Raw genomic sequence first — 21,228 nt, forward strand, 5'->3', positions numbered from 1 at the left:
ATTACAATATATTAATTTATAAAAATATAATATTTTTAAAGATCTCCTCAAATACTCTCAAAGTTATTTTAATTAATAAACATTTTTCATGACCTTTCTTACCATTTGACCTTCTTCCAAAGCTCCCATTTTGGCATAGTTAGATAGATGTTGCAAAGGTTGTCAAAATTTAGCTTCACAATTGCTAGTTGCATTTGTTTGAATTTTTTAAAAGATTTTTCAATAGTCATTTTTTCCCCTTTTGTATATCTTCTCATCAAAGTTTACTTATAAGAAACATTATTTAGTCCAAACAAGAGATTTTAAAGCTTGATTAGAGCAACTATTTTGCTTATTTAATCCATTTGAGCCAAATGATTTGGCATTTCTAAATTTGTATTTCACAAATTACATACATGCTACTAATTATTTGTGAAAATAATAACAAATTTGGTTTACTTGATTTTTATCTCTAGGTTGCTTTATTAAACCATGGAAATGTACAATTCTTACTTCTTCCTCCTATAACTTCTAGTAATTAAAATCTTGATAAGTATGGAAGGTCAAGGTATTGAAAATGGGTGACTTAATGGGAAATAGAGTTGTACCACATTGTTACAAGAAAATAACAATTTAAGTGACAACAAATGAGTAATACATAATAAACATTATTACTTGATGGTCCTTCAAATGCATTGACATTAGAAAAATAATAATTATACTTGATTTGATATCAATGAATTAGTTTGGTACAATATCAATCATTTCTCTATATTAATCACACCACCAACTATGTTCAAAGAATGTTTACAAGAATGAAGGCCTACCAAAAACATATACATAGAACACTCTAAATGTTGATCACCAACCAAGAAAACATGTTGATTTATACATTGACTATAAAAAAATACATCTCTACACCTTAGGGACTAGCTCTAATGACAAATGCATTAAAAAAAAAACCCTCGAGTGATTTACACCTTAAGGACTAGCTCTAATGACAAATGTATTAAAAAAAAAAACCCTTAAGTGATTTACAATTTGACTCTATAGAGAATTATAAACAACAAAGAATTATTTAACAAAGATAAAATCATGCAAATAGATCTTCAACATGGATAATCAAGTATGATAAAGAAAACATGTCGAGATTGCATTATAGGGGTTACGTACGCTTTTGATGTCGTGATTTTCTTTAATTCCTACATGCAAGTTTTTTTTTTTTTTTAATCTATAAAAATATTTGACTCATAATTGCAATCATAATTATATTAAGTAATAAAGTTAGAGAGATGTTACATGTATAAAGCCAAAATGGAAGGTTGCAAGATTTAAAATGTCAATTGAGTGCATTAATTGAAGCATGTCGTGTTTCACTTCTTTTTTCCTTCAATTTGTTCCTATAAAATTAAAAAGTTCATACTAGGCATAATTTAATCATGGTTTGTAGTTGTACAGGTCATTGTTGTAATTGAAGCATGACATGTTTTTCTCTACTTCTTCTTCACTTTGCTCCTATAAAATTAAAAATAATATTGGGCATAATCTAATCATGGTTAGTAGTTGTAGAGGTCATTGTTGAAACATTAATTTTAGTCTAGGCACTTTTGACCATTACTTAAAATGACATACGGATTCACAATAAAACATCATTGTATATTGGGTATTAGAATTACTATTTTGAAAATCAAGGCAACCAAATTAGTCAAAATTACATTTGGGATCAAGTAGGGCATAAGTGAAAGAAATTTTGAAAATTGTGTATGTTATGATTTGTTAGAAGTCGAGGATAACACATATCTTATGCCTTTGATAAAGGTGTCAAACATTGAGGGTGACAAAAATCTCATACCCTTAAGACATGTATGATAGGGGTGTCCAAAAGTACAATATAAGAAAAGTCATGCCTTTGATCAAGGTGTCAAATGTTTAGGGTGACAAAAATCTCATACCCTTAAAAGATGTATGATAGGGGTGCCCAAACGTACAATCTAAGAAAATTCATGCCTTTGATCAAGGTGTCAAATATTGAGGGTGAAAAAAATCTCATACTCTTAAGACATGTGTATGGTAGGGGTGTCCAAATGTACAATCTAAGAAAAGTTATAAGCTTCAAATATGTTGGAGATTGAGAATTGATAATTTAGGTACCTTTGTGAAAGGAGTGTAAAAGTCTAATCTTGAAAAGAAATATTAAGTATAATGTGAAGTTTGGAAGGTCAAGAAAGACATGAAAGGAATTACAAGTTCAATAATCTAAAATAAAGGCTTACACATTTTTTATAATATAGTGATCAAGATGTCAACAAACACATAGAAAAGGTCGACTAGATAAAGAAAGCCCATATTCTAACTTTAATAAAGTAATTAGTGGAATAATGAGTCATCTAAATAGGGGATGGTTTAAGTTCTTAGTACAAAAAACTTAGAGAAATTTAAAATAGAAAAGGAATAAGATGTTGGGGTTGCTATGGAAGTGTTTTACTAGGAAGGGGAAGCCCAACAACCTAGTGTAAAATAAAGACTTGGGTATTTTAGTGCGATTTTCTAGGGAATGGAGCTTGGGGAATAACATCTAGTAATGGGGAAACACAAGTCTAAAATTCCAGTTCTTCATTTCTTTGCTAAGGAAAATGCTTAATTTATTAGCTAAGGAATCCAAGGTTTGGATGTGGAGTTCTAGATTAATAGAACGTGACATCATAGAAGGAAATAGTTTGAAACTGTCAAGGAAAAAATGAACAAGGATTAAAAAAGGCTTTGTGTTGATTCTTTACTAATTCATGCAAATTTTGACAACATAGAAGCATACCGGGGACAACATTTAAGAAAAAACAAAGATGAAAACCCATATAAAGATTTCTTAGATTATTGATACACTAAGGGCAATAAAAAGCATAAGAGCCCAATTAAGACTAAATGAAGAATTTGACATTTAAATATTGGATCCCAATGTTGGGAAAACAATGTATCAACCTTGCAATAGTTAGAGGTTATTGCTAATATGTGAACAATAGGTATTCTGAGGCTTTCCCCCAACTATTAGGGGTTTAGGGGCATTGACCTCAATTTGGGGATTTTGGAGAGGTTCCTCTTTTGGTGGCCTTGATCCCATGACAAACTTGGGATCCAAGGGGCAATTAGGAAATATATTATATGTCAATAGTCATCCATTTAGGGGTTTAGGGGCATCGACCTCAATTTGGGGATTTTGGAGGGGTTCCTCTCTTAGTGGCCTCGATCCCATGACAAACTTGGGATCCAAGGGACAATTAGGAAATATATTATGTCAATAGTCATCCATTTAGGCAATTAGTAAATACATTATATGTCAATAGTCATCCATTTAGGCAATTAGCAAATAAATTAAATTTCAATAGTCATCCACTTACACCCCAAGCAATGAGAATTTTTGAATGACTATTCATGCACACATATTGACAAACTTTTAGAGCTATCATACAACCCTTTCAAATGATCACTTTTTAACTTTTATGTATATAACGAATTCCCAAAGAGACCAACTGGATTTCCACAATAAGTAAGCAACAACCATAATCTTTTTGTACTAGATTTTTTACATCAACGTTTCAAATCGCACTCTATAGATCCATCATCACTTCTTAGGGTCAGTGCAAGAAGTTGGGTCTCACTTTTGGCCAAAAAGTGGAAGTGTTTTTCCTATTTTTGAATTTTTTCGTCAATTGATGTCAAAATTTGAGGTATTTAGAGATTGAATATTAAAAAACTCCATAAATAAAACTTTTAGTGTTCAGAATCTAGTTTTTGAATATGTAATTTATTTGTGCACCCATATGATAGATTTTTTTTTGGTATGGAACTTTAAAAACTACTTTTTCAAAATGCCTGTTTCAGGACCATACCATGCTTGTGTACGAACACCATAATTTGACACAAATAAATCAATTTTTGCAAATCCTTTTAAAGGGAGTTACCAAATACACCTAAGATTGATGACAATATTTTTTCTTAATTTTTTATTGAATAATTTTTTTATTATTAATTATTAATTGGCTATAAAGGTAAATTTTAAAACCTCTCGTGTACGGACCACATAATTTGATCAAAATCTCACTTTTTTCAATTTTTAAAAAAAAAAATCAAAAGAATTGTATGTAGATTGATGACATATAAATTAATTTAAGAAAAATTATAAAATAAAAAAAGTTATTAAAGTTTTAGTGAATGTCATTTTTTAACATTTAGGAGATAGTTTTGATTAATAAATAATGGAAAAATAGAAAATAAACTAATAACACTATAAAATTTACATTTTTGAAATTAGAAGAGCAAGACCTATAATGGGTTTTTTGTCTCGTCAAAAAATTCAATAGGAATGACTATAAAAAAATTACGACAATACCAAAAATTGTCGATTAAATGCCTTAGAAAAAAAAAAGGAGTACAAAGGCATGGCTTGGTGGGACCAAGCCTATGCCATGCCTTTCCCCAAGGCAAAATCCCATGCAAAAGTTGGGAGCCATGCCAAATTCTTGCTCATGTCTCATGAATTGGGCACCCGATTTGTAATTCACAAATCGGGTGCCCGATTTTTTTAAACCGTTATACCGACTTTTTAAAAATTGGGCACCCGATATTTTAAAAATTGAGTACCCAATTTATAAATGGGTACCCGATTTTTAAAAAATCGGGTGCCCGATTTTTAAGAAATCGGGTGCCCGACTTTGATGTACCCGTTGGGTCCCAAAAGGTGCCCCACCGACCCAATTTCAATGATTGAAATGATTGAACAACAGTTTCAACCTGCAACACCGAATTTCATCACGTTTATTCTATTTTCTTATCCTCTTATACAATTTGTAGGCTACTGATTCAAATTCAAAACTGGTGCAAACATGGGATCAAAACAACAAAGAAAGAAGAAAGCAAGAGATTTGACAGATGAGGAGATTGCAGCAAATAAAGAGAATGAAGCACAACGTCAATGAGAGAGAAGACAAAGAATTAGAGACTTGAACAACGTTTCAAAGGAGAAAGACATTGAAGATACCACAATGGATGAAGAAGTCAAAGAAGATAATCCAATATAAGAAAATTTAGGTACACATTCTAATTATGCGTTCAATACAGGTGTGTCTCCAAACCCTCAAATTTTCTCTCATGATGAAATTGATGATTTTTTAGAAGTAGGTTACGATTTAAACGATTTAGATTTTCTTCATGAGAAGCAATTGTCAAACGATCATGCACAAAACACTCCAATTGAAATGCTTGCCCCAAAAGAAATGCCAAGAAAATTTGAAAATGATATTCAAATCCCAAATAACAGTGAAAATAGTAAAGTGTCTAAAAATAAAAATTGCATGAATGTAGACATAGAAACACCAACTACTGAACAAACATGTCAGGATGATAGTAAAGTGTTTGAACATAATTTTCATATTCCTAATGATGTGTTAGATAATCTTGAGGGATTGGTTTCATGGAGACAAATTAGGACACATGCTAATAGATTGTATAGGCATTTTTTTAATAATAAGAAATTTGGGTTTCAATGTCAGCTAATGTTGCAACTAATTAAAATGTCTAAAATGCGAAAAGTAATGAGAAGGTTGGGAATGTATGCAAAACCCAAGAATAAAAATGAGTCTTTAAAACAAGTTGTATCCACTGTTGCTAGTGCCTTTGATGTTATCAAAAAGAGAAGTCGGTCTAAAGATAAGAATGTAGCACGACGAGCAATAACAACAGCTTTAGCTAACAAATCAACATCTGACAAAAGATTGATTACCAACATAAGTGGATATCTTAATGTGAATCATAAGACTTTAGAAAGAGCTGTAAAGAGAAGGGTTAACTTTGAATGTGATCTAGCAAATATTTTATGGACTTCTAGTGGTAGACTCCCGAGATGTGATATGAAACTTACTAGTGAAATCAAAAGTTTGATTGAAAATTTTTGGCATGATAATACAAGAGTATCACCTAATTCAAGAGATGTTCTTAAATTGAGAATTGGGTCAAAAATACGTGATCCACACCCTAAACACCTTTTGGACATGACTCAAACTGAATTGTTTAAAAAATTTGTAGATGGTAAGGTATTAAATATTACCATTAGTCAAAGATCTTTTGAAAAGTGTAAACCATGGTATGTAAGGATTAAAAAGGAAAGAATCACATGTTGTTGTTAAACTCATATTCAATTTCATTACCATTATGATGTATTTCAATCTATATGTGGTACCATGCATAGTAAAGAAATGTTGCAAGAATGTGGTATAAAAATACCACCTCAAACTATAAAAGATTTCATATCAGGTTTTTTTTGTAAGCCACCTAATGATCAATACTTTCTTTTCAATGCATGTCTTTCTAGTACATGTGATATGTGCGGCAATCTTTCTTTGTTAGATGAATGTTTGCATGAAAATGCTTTGACTGCTTTTGGACAACAATTAGTTGAGGTAAAAAGATTCAAAACTATTGAATATCCATTGAAGGATGGTAAGTTTGGAAGAAGGTGTGATCTAGTTACAGATAAAGTTAGTTGTCATGCATTTATGGATGAGTTTAAGAGTGTGATCATACCAAAATATGTTAAACACTCTCAATATTCTAGATGTCTTTATGGACAATTTCGCATATGTAAGAATACATTTCCAATTGGTACTATACTTTCAGTTGTTGACTTTGCAGAGACCTACACGCTTGCACCACAAGAAGAGGTACAACCACAATATTACAATTCAGTGCAAGTAACAATTTATGTTCATATAGTTTATAGGCATGCACTTGATAGTACAGAGGAGAATCAAAAAATATTGAGAGAGTACCATTTTTATTTAAGTGATAATAAACTCCATTCATCTGAGTTTGTCCAATATTGTTTCAAGGTCTTTTATGATAATTTAAAAGAGAGACAAATTCAAATGACACAACATTGGATATGGTCTGATAATTGTACAGGACAATTCAAGAATGCTAGAATGTTCTATTGGTTGAGTAGGACACATAAGAAAACTAGCATCCAACATGTGTGGAGTTTTTTTGAGGCTGGACATGGTAAAGGAGAACATGATGGTGTTGGTGCATGTGTGAAGAGAGCCCTTAGTAAAGAGCAATTAAAATTTGAGGAAAGAGCTAAATTCAAAAATGCACATGAGATTGTCGAATGGTGTAACAAATATTTATACACGAGATCAAGTCAAAACTCTACAATCAAATGTTTCTTCTACCTAGTTGAAGAAAATAATATCCGTTCAAGATATGATTGTGATACAATTAGTGGTTCAGCTAAATGACATTCATTTAGGAGTTCAGATTCTAACACTTGGACTATATGGATTAGGGAGCTTGCTTTTTTTTGTCAATTTTGTCTTGCAGGTGAATGGGAAGAATGTGAGAATACAAAATGGGTTGAAGATTGGCAACAAAGATCATTAGCACCTACTGACATGCATTTTGAAGATGATATAGTAAATGAAGGCTAGAATGTTACTTTTGCATCAGAAGACTATGATCGTATTTCAGACCTCATAGAACCTGGTATGCACAATTTAATTAGATTTTTTTGTGATCTCATGCTTCAATTTATATAATTTTCATATGTACATGAGTGATTAAACTGTTTCTATAATTTATTTTATCTTGTAGGACATGCTTATGTTGTTATTGCACCTAGTGATAATGATGAACAGACTGAGTATTGGCTAGCTAGATGTGTGGAACCTAAGAAAAAAATGGCATGTCATCAAGTAGACGATGATGGTTTTGAGTATCCAATCGGGTCTGTTGTTGTAGCTGGCACCTGGCTACGTAGATACCTAACAAGAAGAAATGGTTTGCCAGCATTTGAAGACTACCAAACCGAAAAGACGATTTTACACTATTCTCATTTGGTTGTGGCAACAAATATCAAATTAGAAAGATACAAAGGGAGACCCGCCAATAAGGTATTATGGACAATTTCAATGGACGAGCACGAGACAATCATAGATACATTGCAAAAGAGAGAGGATGCAGATGGTACAGTGAGATGACTACATTTAAATCAAACACATGTAAGTTTTTTCATTATTGTATTATTTTTATATATATATGTACTTATATAATTTAATTACATGTTTGTTTGTGTTGTCAATACCAATTTAGAGAACTTATATACCTCTTATTCAGGTCTCAATTACAATTTATGCAAATTTAAATGTTAAAGTGGATCGAACATCAACATCTTGTGCAATTTCACATGGTAAGTACATACAAATTACACACACACACACACACACACACATATATATATATATATATATATATATATATATATATATATATTTACATAGTTCAGATACCTTGAATATTAATTTATGTGTTTATTAACATGTGTATTTTTGTTTTACATTTTTATTTTACAGGACCTCATTTGAAGAGATGCGTTCAACCAATTTTATGTTTCAAATGAGTTTAGTGAACTATAAATATATCATTGACATTGTCTTACATATATTGTGAAATATGTTGTACAAACTAATTAAAAAATGAGAGTTTACTTCTATTTGAAAGTTAAAAGTATGTGCACTTGATAAATTATTATAAATTAATCGTCAATTTAAGTAATGACCTCCTATTTTGTTCTATTACTTTTACATTCAAGCATGTTTAAATTAATGTTTGTTTGAAGTTTCAAATTACTATTGATTGTAATATTAAAAACAAGTCACTTGCACATGATAATTTAAACATCATTGCTCATTGTATTCATTGTATTGATTATATCTTTCATTACCAAACAACACATTAAGATCACTTATGATGTACATTGTTAGGTATGTTATCCGTACATGTGTGCCTTAAGGGGACATGGGAGTCCTAATAAGTCATTATGTCTGTTATACGTTATGATAGGTATTCATATGTTTACTACCACATAATAGGTCTTATTAGGTGATAATGAGTCTTACATTACCAAACAACACATTAAGATCACTTATGATACATTGTTAGGTACGTTATCAATACATTTTTTAATCGAGTAGGTCAATTATATTTGTATGAATTATCTCAATGCATAAATTTTATGTGATATTTATCCAATAATGCTATATAGATAGTTAAAATTATTGTTCATCTTGCATATATACTTACAAAATGTGTCATATGTTCATGAATAAAATATGTTAGAATAAAGAAAATGGTTTGAATATACTTAAAACATGGTGAAACATAGTAATATATGTACTACATACACAAGCATGATAAGAAATCGTAAAAAAATAGTACATGGTAACCTAACATACATCATAACATGATCTATGAAGTGAAAAGATACATGGTCTAGCATAAAGTTTTAACTATCCTAACACAAAGTGTACATACATCATAAATAATATATATATACATCATAAAAACACAATCTATAGGTGCCAACAAGACCTAATCTATCTGATCAAATGTCTTCTTTGCTCCACGTGAAGAGGACTTAGATGGATCATCATGTGTAATATGAGTCATCTCGTCATGTCAGACACCCTGTGAGGTAGATGTATCACCCTATGTAACAGGAGGTAGGTCTCATCATGTACTTGCTTAATTGAAATGGGTCTCAAAATCTAGCTTGCAAATAAATTAAATATTCACTACATAATAAAAATAAATTATACCACATGAGATGGGTGTCCCTCAGTAACAGGAGGAGGCGCACTATCAAAACTACCAAATGCAGCAGTGGTGAGGTCCTGTAATTTACAATACATACATTTTTTAAATTTGATTTTAGAGCATAATGAACTATACATTATGTACATAAATCACAATACTGACCTCAAATGACAATGTAGGTACCTCCACCTGGCTATGTCCTATGCTCTCAACAACACTCTTGGTGACGTAGTCCTAAAATTATGGATACATAAACGTTTAGTCAAAATTAAATATACATGAATATAATTACAAAGTACATAATTTGTACACTACATTTTTTATACACTATAAATTAAACATGTATATATAATGTATATATCATACTTGAGTGGTAGCCAATGTCACAGATGTGTCTACAGGTATGCTAGCATGATAATCATAAGATGGAGTCGAAAATAGACTATACCGAGGCCTGTATGGATAAGTATGATATCCATGCTCCTGTTTGTAAAATCAAAACACATAAAATATATACATATGAGTCAAAATTGTTCAGATTATAAGTTAATAATAATGTACATACATAAAAAGAATACAAATTATTTTTCTTCAGTCAAAAGCTCATACCGCATGTATTTGAGGTTGTGCCTCAGTGGTAACTAGAGTAGGACTTGTACTAACATCAGTATGTGTAGATGCAAACAATACCTACAAAATCAAATAAAAAGAACATATGAGAACATGTTATTAAATTTGAATTTGAATGTACATTTTTACAGTGTAATTCAAAGTGCATACCGTATAAGGGACGCCAACATCTATAGGTCTCGAAAAAAGACTATACTGCCTCCTAGGAGGAACAATGTCATCCATCCTCTGTTATTTGAAAAGTACAAATTAATATAGTTAATACAATTACACATATATGTAGAAAGCAAATAATTATGTGCACTTTATATTTATATTGAAATTAAAATTTTACCTGTTGCTCTTGACTCTCTCCAGGCTCTCCCTGCTACATGAGGTCAACAAATGATGACATGTCTATCTCGTCACTACCATCACCACGGGCAGCGTATACATCATCATCAAAATCTGCACCCTCAGCATAATGGCCATCATGTGTTGCACCAGGATCGCTCTGGGGGCCTATGCATATGCCTCCACAGCTAGTACAAACATGTCCAAGTGGAGGAGCATGTACCGCCTGCATCCACTGCTGTACTAAATTGCCCGAAAGGGCACTCAAATGGGTAAAAGCAGATGAAATTGCATGATGATGGTGAGGAGCAGGCACAACAAGCACAGGAAGAGGTACAAGGGGCTCAGCTCGCCTGCGGTTTCTCATTCTGTCACTCAGCTTTGCCCCAGGCCTATCCTAAGGCATCTCTCTACCAACCCCCTGAAATGCTTTCATATAAAAATAGTTGGGTTTCAAACCCAACTCAAACTTAGCCCATAAATTCCTAAGGAAGTACATGGGCACCTCATGATTAGCATGTGGTGGATGGTCAAATACCATCCACCACGGCTCCCAAAAATGTGCTGCTATGCGCGGATGTGTACACCACCTAATGGAAATGTGAGGCTTCTTCTCACTAATTGGTTCACCCATCTTAGGGTTTACAAAATAATGTTGAAAATTTCCTTTACCTATATGTAGGTTATAAACCTCTCTGTATGATAAGCTATCAAAGTAGAAGGCACACATGCTTTCCCTCCATGATCTAAATGAATCGATGTCTAAATCAAAATGATGAATGGAGTCAACCATGCCTTGCATGTTATCTGCAAAACGTAGTAGGTGAGGGGGGGGTGCCTCTCACATCAGATAGCCTCTATATCACTCATGAGGTCATTGAGGTTACGCCTCATGGTCTCGCGAAGCTCATCCGCAGTGGGTGGTGGAGGTGTGGGTGGGGGTGGAGGTGGAGGTGGAGATGGAGGTGGCGGAGGTGGGGGTATGGGAGGGGGAGGGTGTGGCAGTGGGTCCATCAAATATAATCTGCATATATATTTAAACAACATAAAACATAAAACACATCAAAAATACATCACAACATAATACATGTATGACAAAATTACTATTTAATAAAATTTAAATCTAAAATTTATCAACTAGATCTATAGAAATGCGCATATCTTTATTAAAATCATATCAATTAAATAAATAAAGTTAAACACTTAAGTCAAATTAAACATTAAATACTAAATTTTTAAGTATGAACTCATTATGGATTATACATGTTCATGTCTCAGGATGAAACAAAGTTAAGATTATGACAAGGTTATGGTTTACAATTTTTTTATGTTAATCGTTTTCATGATGGCTAAGCTTAAGATTATTATAATGATTGCGATCCTTTAATGTTAGGGAACTTACCTAGGATTATGGTTTTAGTTACAATTATATTTACCTGTATCGGATATTTATTATGGTCCTAAGACGAGAGTTAAGGTTACAATTATCTAATGAAAGCTTAGAGATAGAATTATGAATTGATTAAAAAATATTTATGATTGTAGTTTGAATCCTAACTATTATCCGCTTTTTAACATAAGTAGTTTTCTATCAACAATGACACATCCAACATGAAAAACCATTAAATACCAAGGACAAAGGCAAAGACAATTATGCTATATAGAAAGGATAGAACAAACTTCACAATTCTTCAAAGAATCTAAAATCTATCACATGACATTATTGTTGTAAAGTAGGTCATATGAAATTCTACAAAAAGCAGTTGGCTGATCAAAAATTGTTCTTGGAAAGGTGTCAAAAATGCTCTTGTCATAGAGCATTCAAAGGAGTCAACCTTCTATGCACTCATATGACCATATTACAAACATAATAGAATAGGGAGAAGAACAAAGAGAAAAACCTTGTGTGACACAAGTACAAATCTCAACACTTAAAATAGGCATCCCCATTAACTAAGTCACTTAGGGATGAGGGGAATTTTGGGGCTTTTGGGAATGAGGGGACAATTCTACTATATAGAAAGGATACGAAAAACTTCATGATTCTTCAAAGAATCAAAATCTAAAACTTAACTCATGCATTATTGTTGTAAACCTGGTCATATGAAGTTCTACAAAAAGTAGTTGGCTAATAAAAAAATTCTCTAGAAAGGTGTTGAAAATACTCATGTCATGGAGCACATGCTAACAATTTCTCCATTGTTGATCAGATGATAGAATTATCAGCAAAAGTTTAGATTACATTGCACACAAACAAGATGTTACAAGAAAACTAGGACAAGACAATGGCACTAATTCTAAAGGCATGTTCTGACTTCTTGTCACATTTTGGAATAACCATGTAAAATTCACCTTTGGCATTTACATTAGAAAGGAGGAAAAGATGTAAAGGTGAAAATATAAGAAGTTGCATATAATGTGTAAAGTATATTGAGTATATATGTATGGGGAAGCACCATCATATTATGTACATATACATGTATTGAGATAAACATCTCTTACAAAAGCAATTTCAGAAGATTTCAAAAATAGAGTATGGCACCAAGTTGAAAACCTTCTTGCAAACTATAAGTGTAGATCATGTCAGGTAATGAACTAATTTACATGTGAACCCTATCCCTTACCATATAATAATCCTAATTCTAATCATAATCCATAATTCATTACCTTATGAAGCTTTGGCTATCCATTTTATTGCCAAAGTAATCCCTTGGCTATCCACAAAATGGTCCTAATAGATTTATATAGAAGACCAAATTGATTTAAATAAAATGAGCAGGAAGAAGACAAACTTACACCCAATATTCAAGGAGAGAATCTTTTAACATACTTGAATTCTACCAACCAAAGTGAGATAATTAGAGTTCTAGTTGTTGAGTTTTCCAAAGATTTTCTTGTTGATATAAAGACACATTTCATTTATATGTTAGGGTTTACTACAGATGGAATCCATAGGTACCTAACCACTTAATTATGAAATCTCCATCCAATACCATATTTACTACACAAGGTAGGGGACTCAATATTTAGCCCCAATAAGATAGATGTAGAGACATAAATCTTACTACTCGATACAAAGAAAAGAGGTCCAATTTGATCATTAAATGACTCGTGTTGCACTCTTCTAGCTTAAAAAGAATACAAATATATTATCAAAAAAATATGTACATTAGATACTTATTAATTATTTGGAGAGTAGATCCTCTAACTTTTAGAGACAACTGGTTATCTCTAAGGAGATAATGTAATGAGTTAATGTTCAACAATAAAAAATAAAGAGGATGCAAGAGGACAACCTTTCATAATTGATCTAGAGAGTCCTAAAAATTATGATCTAACCCCATTAATTTCTTTACTAAAACCTTGACACCAATCATAAGAGAGGACACCATTTGACATTTAATATTGGATGGAGGGCTTGCAACATCATCATAGTGAAACTACATTCCACCCTTTTGTAGACATTTTCATTATCAATTACTTGAGCATGCCTACACTCTATCCTAGAAATGTTTCTCAATCCAAAGTCTTCCAATAGGTTATCAAGTTCTCCAATATGCATAAATATCCTTAACAAAACACTTTTGTGTAGGGTTAATGATCTTGGGTAGGATATCTTCTAGTCTAGAGGCTAAGACCTTGGCAATAATTATTTTGTATGATACGCATTTAGGAGTGTCCTGTCTCTATTTTTTAATGAGATTCTTATCTCCCCTTAGGGATCAATTGATTACTTGACCTAGGGATTTTATGAGCCCTCTGTTGATCACTTGATCAATTTTATGAGCCCTCCATTGATTACTTGACATAGGGATTTCTCATTACTAATTTTTTGGATGGAGGAGTTGATTTATGATAGAAATGGGTTTATCACTTGGAATAATGCATCTTCATTCTAGGAATTATGGTTCTCATTTTATCCCTATCTTCTAAATAATTTTGAACTATCATTGTCTTCTAACCAAAAAAATTGATAGTAAAATTAGGAAAAAGATCTTACTATATATAGATCACTAGGGGGTGGGTATTTCTTTTTATAGAATAAGGAAATATTTTGTTATGTGGCCTTCCATTCTGCAAAGGTAATAAACATTTAGGTTACTCATCCAAGGGTCTAGTCCGGGCTCCTACTCGCACTGATGTGGACACCTCAACCTCTTGATGGTCAGGGAGGGTTAATTAGATACCTGATTCGTTCAAGTCTCTTCTAATTTTTTTATGATGTATCATTTTGAGACCTTGATATCAATGTTTAATTAGTTTTAGGATTAGGGTTCAATTTGGTTTGTACTGTTTGATTAGGTTTACATGCTTAGGTTTCAATTAGGACAAGAGTTAATAAATTGAATTAAGTTTTAAAGTGCTAAATTTGGTTTTAGATATAGAATTATAGTTAGAGCTTTTAGATTAAAAACCAACATTAATTCAAAAAAGTTAGGTTTGAATTTTTTTTTAAAGTGTTCAATATATTATTGAGTTCTAGTTTAGGGTGATTTGGTTTAGTCTTAAGGTCAATGTTTAACTTGGTTTAATCTTCTAGGGTAATGGTTCAATTTGGTTAATGGTTGGGGAAAGGATTTTTAAGGTTAAATTCAAGGTTTCTACTCTTAAGTTGGGATATATAATTAGGTTTATGATCATGGTTTAATTCAATTTGGTTTATAAGTATAATATTAATTAGTTAAGGGCTAGGGTTACCTTTCAATCTTAGGGTTTGACATTTATAAAATTAGTACTCAAGGTAAGATAGGAAAGTTATTTAATTATTTATATATTACCTGGTGTAGGTTTTAGCAAATTAAGATTACTTAGGTTAAGATGATAGTAAGGGTTATGATTAGAGTTAAATTCAATACAAATTGACATTATAGAACTAATCCTAAATGACGCCCAGCCAAGGGATCCAAAGAACTAATCAAAAGTTTTACTAAGCAAGCAATAACATACATACAATAATTTACATTTATAAAAAACATAAGAGATTGCATTCCTTAATGAGCACATTTTCATTTCATTTTAAATAATTATAAACTACTAAAAGTAAAATAAATAACACATCCACATGAAAGTTCATATTAACTACTTCAGTTCAATCCATTTAAATAATTTATATACATTTGTTCTAAATGCCACTTGGCAAATTAATTTGGAATGCACAATCATCCACTGTACATGTCACAGGGTATGAAAGGCTGAAAGAATATACATTTATAAAATAGTTTACATCATCCATTTTCGATCCATGAAACAAAGTACAATACAATTTAAGTAAAATCATTTTAAATACTATAAGTTTTTTGTTTGGATCCCTTGGCCAGCTGTTATGTGATTAAGTATTTTATATATGTTTAGGGTTTTATTTATATGGTTAGGTCGAGATTATAGTTTAAACAATGAATTTAGGTCGAGGTTATAGTTAAAACAAGGTCGAGATTATATGGTTTTAGGTCGAGGTTATAGTTAAAACAAGGTCGAGGTTATATGGTTTTAGGTCGAGATTATATTTATTTGTAAAATTACATGTTTAAACAATAAATTTACATCTAATCTAATCATTCAACATTGTAATAAATACATAAATTAAATACATTTCAAAACATCTAAAATAATAATTTTTTAAATAAACATTTACGAAACTATATTTTAATTAACAAATACAAAAATTTAAACATTTAAGTTCATTAACAATGTAAATTTACAATTTTACGTACATATTAAAAGTGAAAAAACAATAAATTAACATACATATTAAATTGAAAATTGAAAAGAAAAAAGTAAAATAGTATAAAACATATTAAAATACCCGTGTATCGAAAACTAGCAGCAAGGGGGTAGTCGATAGGGCTGAAAAACGGGCTCCCATATGCGTCTCTAAGTGGGCTCCCATTTTTGAGGTCATGAAAATGACCTCAAAAATGCCAAAAAAGCGCTATATAAAACTTTTACAAATCGGGTACCCAATTTGTAAAAAATCGGGTACCCGATTTTTAAGCAATCAGATACCCGATTTTTTAAAACTCGGGTACCTGATTCTTAAAAAGGTGGGCACCCAATCGTTAAGTGGCTCGGGCACCCGATCCGTTTTAAATATTGGGTGCCCGATTTTAAAAAATTGGCTCGGGTGCCTGAAGCATAATTTTAGAAACGGGTACCCGATTTTTAAAAAATCGGGTACCCGTTTCTGAGAAGTACAATTCTGCGGATCTGACTTCCGCGGAATTGCGACCTAACTTCTTGCGGTCACCCCTTATGCTCTCCATCATCTATCACAATGATAAATCACAAAGTGTGATTCAAAACATCGATGAAAAAATAACTATACAATCGAATTCAAAAACATTCTTAAAAAATTTCCAAAATATATTATTGAATTGCTATAAAAAGTTAAATGCATACAATGACAACAATAAAAAATTTAATGCATACAATGACAACTAATTTTTTATTATTATAATATAATATACTATTCAAAATCTATAGATAGGTAACTATAACATCCCGATTTCCCTAGTGGATGTCAAAGGCATTGACTAAATAGCTGACTATATGCATCGGCTGGCCAGCCCCATTACATATTATGTCCGTTAAATATTTGGAACAAAATGTACTTGGACTCTAACAGTCCCTCTCTTTGTATCGAAATGCCCAATGAGAGTCTAATCTTGAAATCCACACAATATAATTCATTTTATTTTAAACAATGAAAGGATTTATTATTATTATTTTATTTTATAACAATTAAGAGAAAATTTTAAAATGCATCAATACAAATTCATATAATTTATGGAAATTTAATAATTTTAAAAAAAGTAAAATTAGTAAGTATTTTATGGAAATATATTTATGCAATGAATTATAAATTTTTAAAATTTGTTATTATTATTTATTTATTTATTGAATTAATATTAATTGGTAAAAGTGTAAAATAATACTTAAATTTAAAGTTTTTAATATGTCAATCGAATTTTTAAATTGAAAAATAGATAGATATTTATTTTTTAAATATTTATTATAAACAATTTAAATAAAATGTAAATAGTACACAAAAAAATTGATAAATAAGAATTTATGAAATTTATTTATTAACAACATAATTCTATCAAATTTTTAAGTTTTAGTTATCGTTCAATCATTATTAAAATTGTTAATTTTACTCCTTTTTACTTCTTAGAAATTATTATAGTCATTTATCAACACAAATATAAATAAAATAATTGTAATTACATCAAATGTCTAATTATAAATTATTATTTACAATTTTTTAATAAATTTTGATTTAAATACTAATATTTCATACATGATATAAACATTAAAAACTTTATAAAGAAAAAAATATTAAATAAAAAATAAAATATAAATATAAATATTTCATTAAATTATCTATAACATAAATATAAATAAAATATTTGAACAATATAACTTAATCAAATTTCTAAGTAAAAAAAATTATTTAATTATGATAATTACTTTCTACTCTTACTTTTTAATATTTTACAGTAAATCTTCATTCATTATAATTATAATATTTGAAACATTAAATGTATAAAAAATTAATAATTATATTTATTCATGTTTGAATTAATAAAGTTTATATATAATTTTGATTTTTTAAACTAATATTAAAGATAAAAATAATATTAAAAATAAATTTAAGCAGGATATCTATTTTTAGTTTTAAAATTCATTAGACAGATAATATAAACTCTTAATTATTATTTTTAAAAGTTTAAACTTAAATATTATTTTACATTTTAATTCTTAAATGTTACTTCAATTGAAACAATAAAAGAAATAAAATAATAATAAAGGTTTAAAACATTATAATTTAAGAATATAGATTAATTTTTAAAAGAATTAAAATAATAATAAAGATTTAAGACATTATGATTTATTACATAGTAAAAATATATATTTAAAAACAAAATTTGATTTATATTTTATTAGTCATAGTCTTAGTCTTTATGTTACTTTTTGAAAAAGTCTACTGATTTCAATAAATTAAATGGAAGTACTATATTAATAGTGTTTAGAATTGAAACCTATCTTACAATCCGTAGATGGTGGCTTCAATGCATTGTGTGCATCCAGAGACATTGTCAAGATAAATACATTTTGTTGCAAATATTTGACGGATGGAATAGTAACGGCACTGACCAGTGCATATATTCAGCTATTTAGCCACGCCAATGTCTATGCTGACATCTAAAGAACATTTTACCGATTTTAAAAATTGAATTATAAATCATTTTAAAACTGTTTTATTAATTTAAATTTAATTAAAAATTTGCCGTTTTGATGCCGACTTTAGCCAGTGCCAACGTCAAAGGGAGACCTGAGTCATCCAAAACTTTCCGGAGGCATCCTCTCTATTTGTCGTGGAGTGCGCGGCAAGGAACTTCCGTGTCCTTCATAAACAAGAATAGAGCCGTTAGTAAAGACTGCTTGGACTGGCGGCTAATGAAAAGTTGTCTGACCGTCATTTTAGTCACATGCCACACCTTAACTCATCCATAACAGCGACCTCTTTCTCCTCCTTGTTTCCCTCAATGCGCACTAACCGAGCTGTTTCATTCTGGGCGCCCTTTCCAATCATAACAGTCTCCCAAATGAAATGTTCAGGCCTCACTCCATTCCCAAATGGAACGTGCTCTGTTTGTCATATCAATCTCACGTCACTGCTTAACTCATTTTGTAAGTGGGTCATTCCCCACTGCTTCTGTGAACTTTCATTCACTCTTCAGGGGAGGCTTCATCCGAGTACTGTTTCATATACCCATCTCTCTGCAGGATTTGGAATGGCCGCGTCTTTATATACCCCTTCACCCTCCTCCTATTTCCCTCAATAGTAGACCACATACTTTTCCCCAAGTGAAGGTTGAAGATGGAGTCCAAGAAACGGTTGGGACTGAAGCTTCCGATCTGTGTGCAAAATCAGAGGCCTCCCCTGCCAAAGCCTCTTCCCCTGCCCCTTCCTCCCAGTCATGGCGTACAGAAGCTCTCTGATTTGGAAAGAGTTGGGATTCTCGGACATGGTAACCAAGGAATTGTGTACAAAGCCCGCCACCGCAAATCGTCTTCCTTGTACGCCCTCAAAGTCATCCGCCTCGACCATGAATCACCCCTCATAACCAGAGAGATGGATATTCTCACGAAGCTTGATTCTCCCTATGTTGTGAAATGTGAGGGCGTGTTCCATGAGGGAGGGAACATCAATTTTGTGCTGGAATACATGGACGGTGGATCCATTGCTGAGCTGTTGAAGCAGAGGACAAGGTTAAGTGAAATCTGCCTGGCTAACATTGGCCGGCAAGTGATGGAGGGATTGAAATACCTCCACGGCCAGAGGATCGTCCACAGAGACATTAAGCCTTGTAACCTCTTGATTTCAAATAATCCCAAGCGAATCAAAATTGCAGACTTTGGTGTGAGCAGGATTGTATCCCACACCGTAGATTCCTGCTGCAATTCCTATGTGGGAACATGTGCTTACATGAGCCCTGAGAGATTCGATCCGCAGAGCTATGGCGGGAGATACAATGGGTATGCAGGGGATATCTGGAGCTTGGGATTGACATTGCTGGAATGCTATTTGGGTCATTTCCCCTATGTAGCGGCCGGAGAACAAGCAGATTGGGCAGCACTGATGTGTGCCATTTGTTTTGGAGATCCGCCCTCTGCCCCTGCGAGTGCATCTGCAGAGTTCCAGAGTTTTATCAGATGTTGTCTTGAAAAAGACGCAGGAAAGAGATGGACTGCCTCGCAGCTTCTGAAGCATCCATTCCTCAACAGAACTTCCCAATTTCAGCAGCCCTGCAATCTGCCCTTCCAGTCCCTCAGTATCTCACATAATTACAGTTTTTGCGCGGGGAAGTAGATTGATTGTGAAAAAATCCCCTTTCGGAGATTGATTCTATTCTTTGATATAAATTTGTGTATATGATTATTTCATTACTCTTAAAATCCAATATATACGTGTCTGAAGTGACAGAATGCATCCGCCTTGAGGAAGTTAAAATACAGTAAAACGATTTCATTAATTGAAGTAGGGGATAATTTCCATAGTAAGTCAAATTGTGGTATTGCTATCAGAATTTAAGTGTGTGATTTTTGAATTAAACTCATTGACCCATTTTTCATGAGTAGTGATTCAACATGAATCCATCTCTCATGAGAATAAATGGAACACTTAGCACTCATTTGATCTAGACTCCATTAATTGTTAGACCTTTATATATTTGTTCATCTCAATCACACTAATTTTATGATTTGATCATAAAAACATATGGCATTAGTACTACATGCATATAAAAGTTATTTCACATTGATATGTTGTAAAAATTTAGAAGTCAAGAAAACCATTTATCATGTTGAAAAATAAATAGATATTGACCAATATCATAAGGAATGAGATCATGATTGTGTCTTAGACAATTGAAGAATTGTTATCATAAAATCTGCCAAGTTAAGATTTATTGCATATCTGATGCTAATAAAAGTAATTAATACACTTTAAATCTAAGACTTTTTTTTTTTTAAATATTGAAATAATACAACATTACAAAGATAAGAAGAGCAGATCAAAGAAAACTACTCGAAAGAATGAAGACAACATTACAATAGAGAAACAAGAGGCAAAATAGCCCACAG

The 21,228-nt window shown here is 31.6% G+C and overlaps 1 pseudogene; it reads left to right on the forward strand.

The window, feature by feature from the left end:
- The first annotated feature begins 18,737 nt into the window (after positions 1-18,737).
- LOC149575294 (mitogen-activated protein kinase kinase 9 pseudogene) lies at positions 18,738-20,575 on the forward strand (annotated as a pseudogene).
- Positions 20,576-21,228: the final 653 nt, after the last annotated feature.

This window comes from Cupressus sempervirens, chromosome 2 (assembly GCF_028749045.1).
Source record: "Cupressus sempervirens isolate cs-2001-9-10 chromosome 2, ASM2874904v1, whole genome shotgun sequence".
In the NCBI taxonomy this organism is placed as follows: domain Eukaryota; kingdom Viridiplantae; phylum Streptophyta; class Pinopsida; order Cupressales; family Cupressaceae; genus Cupressus; species Cupressus sempervirens.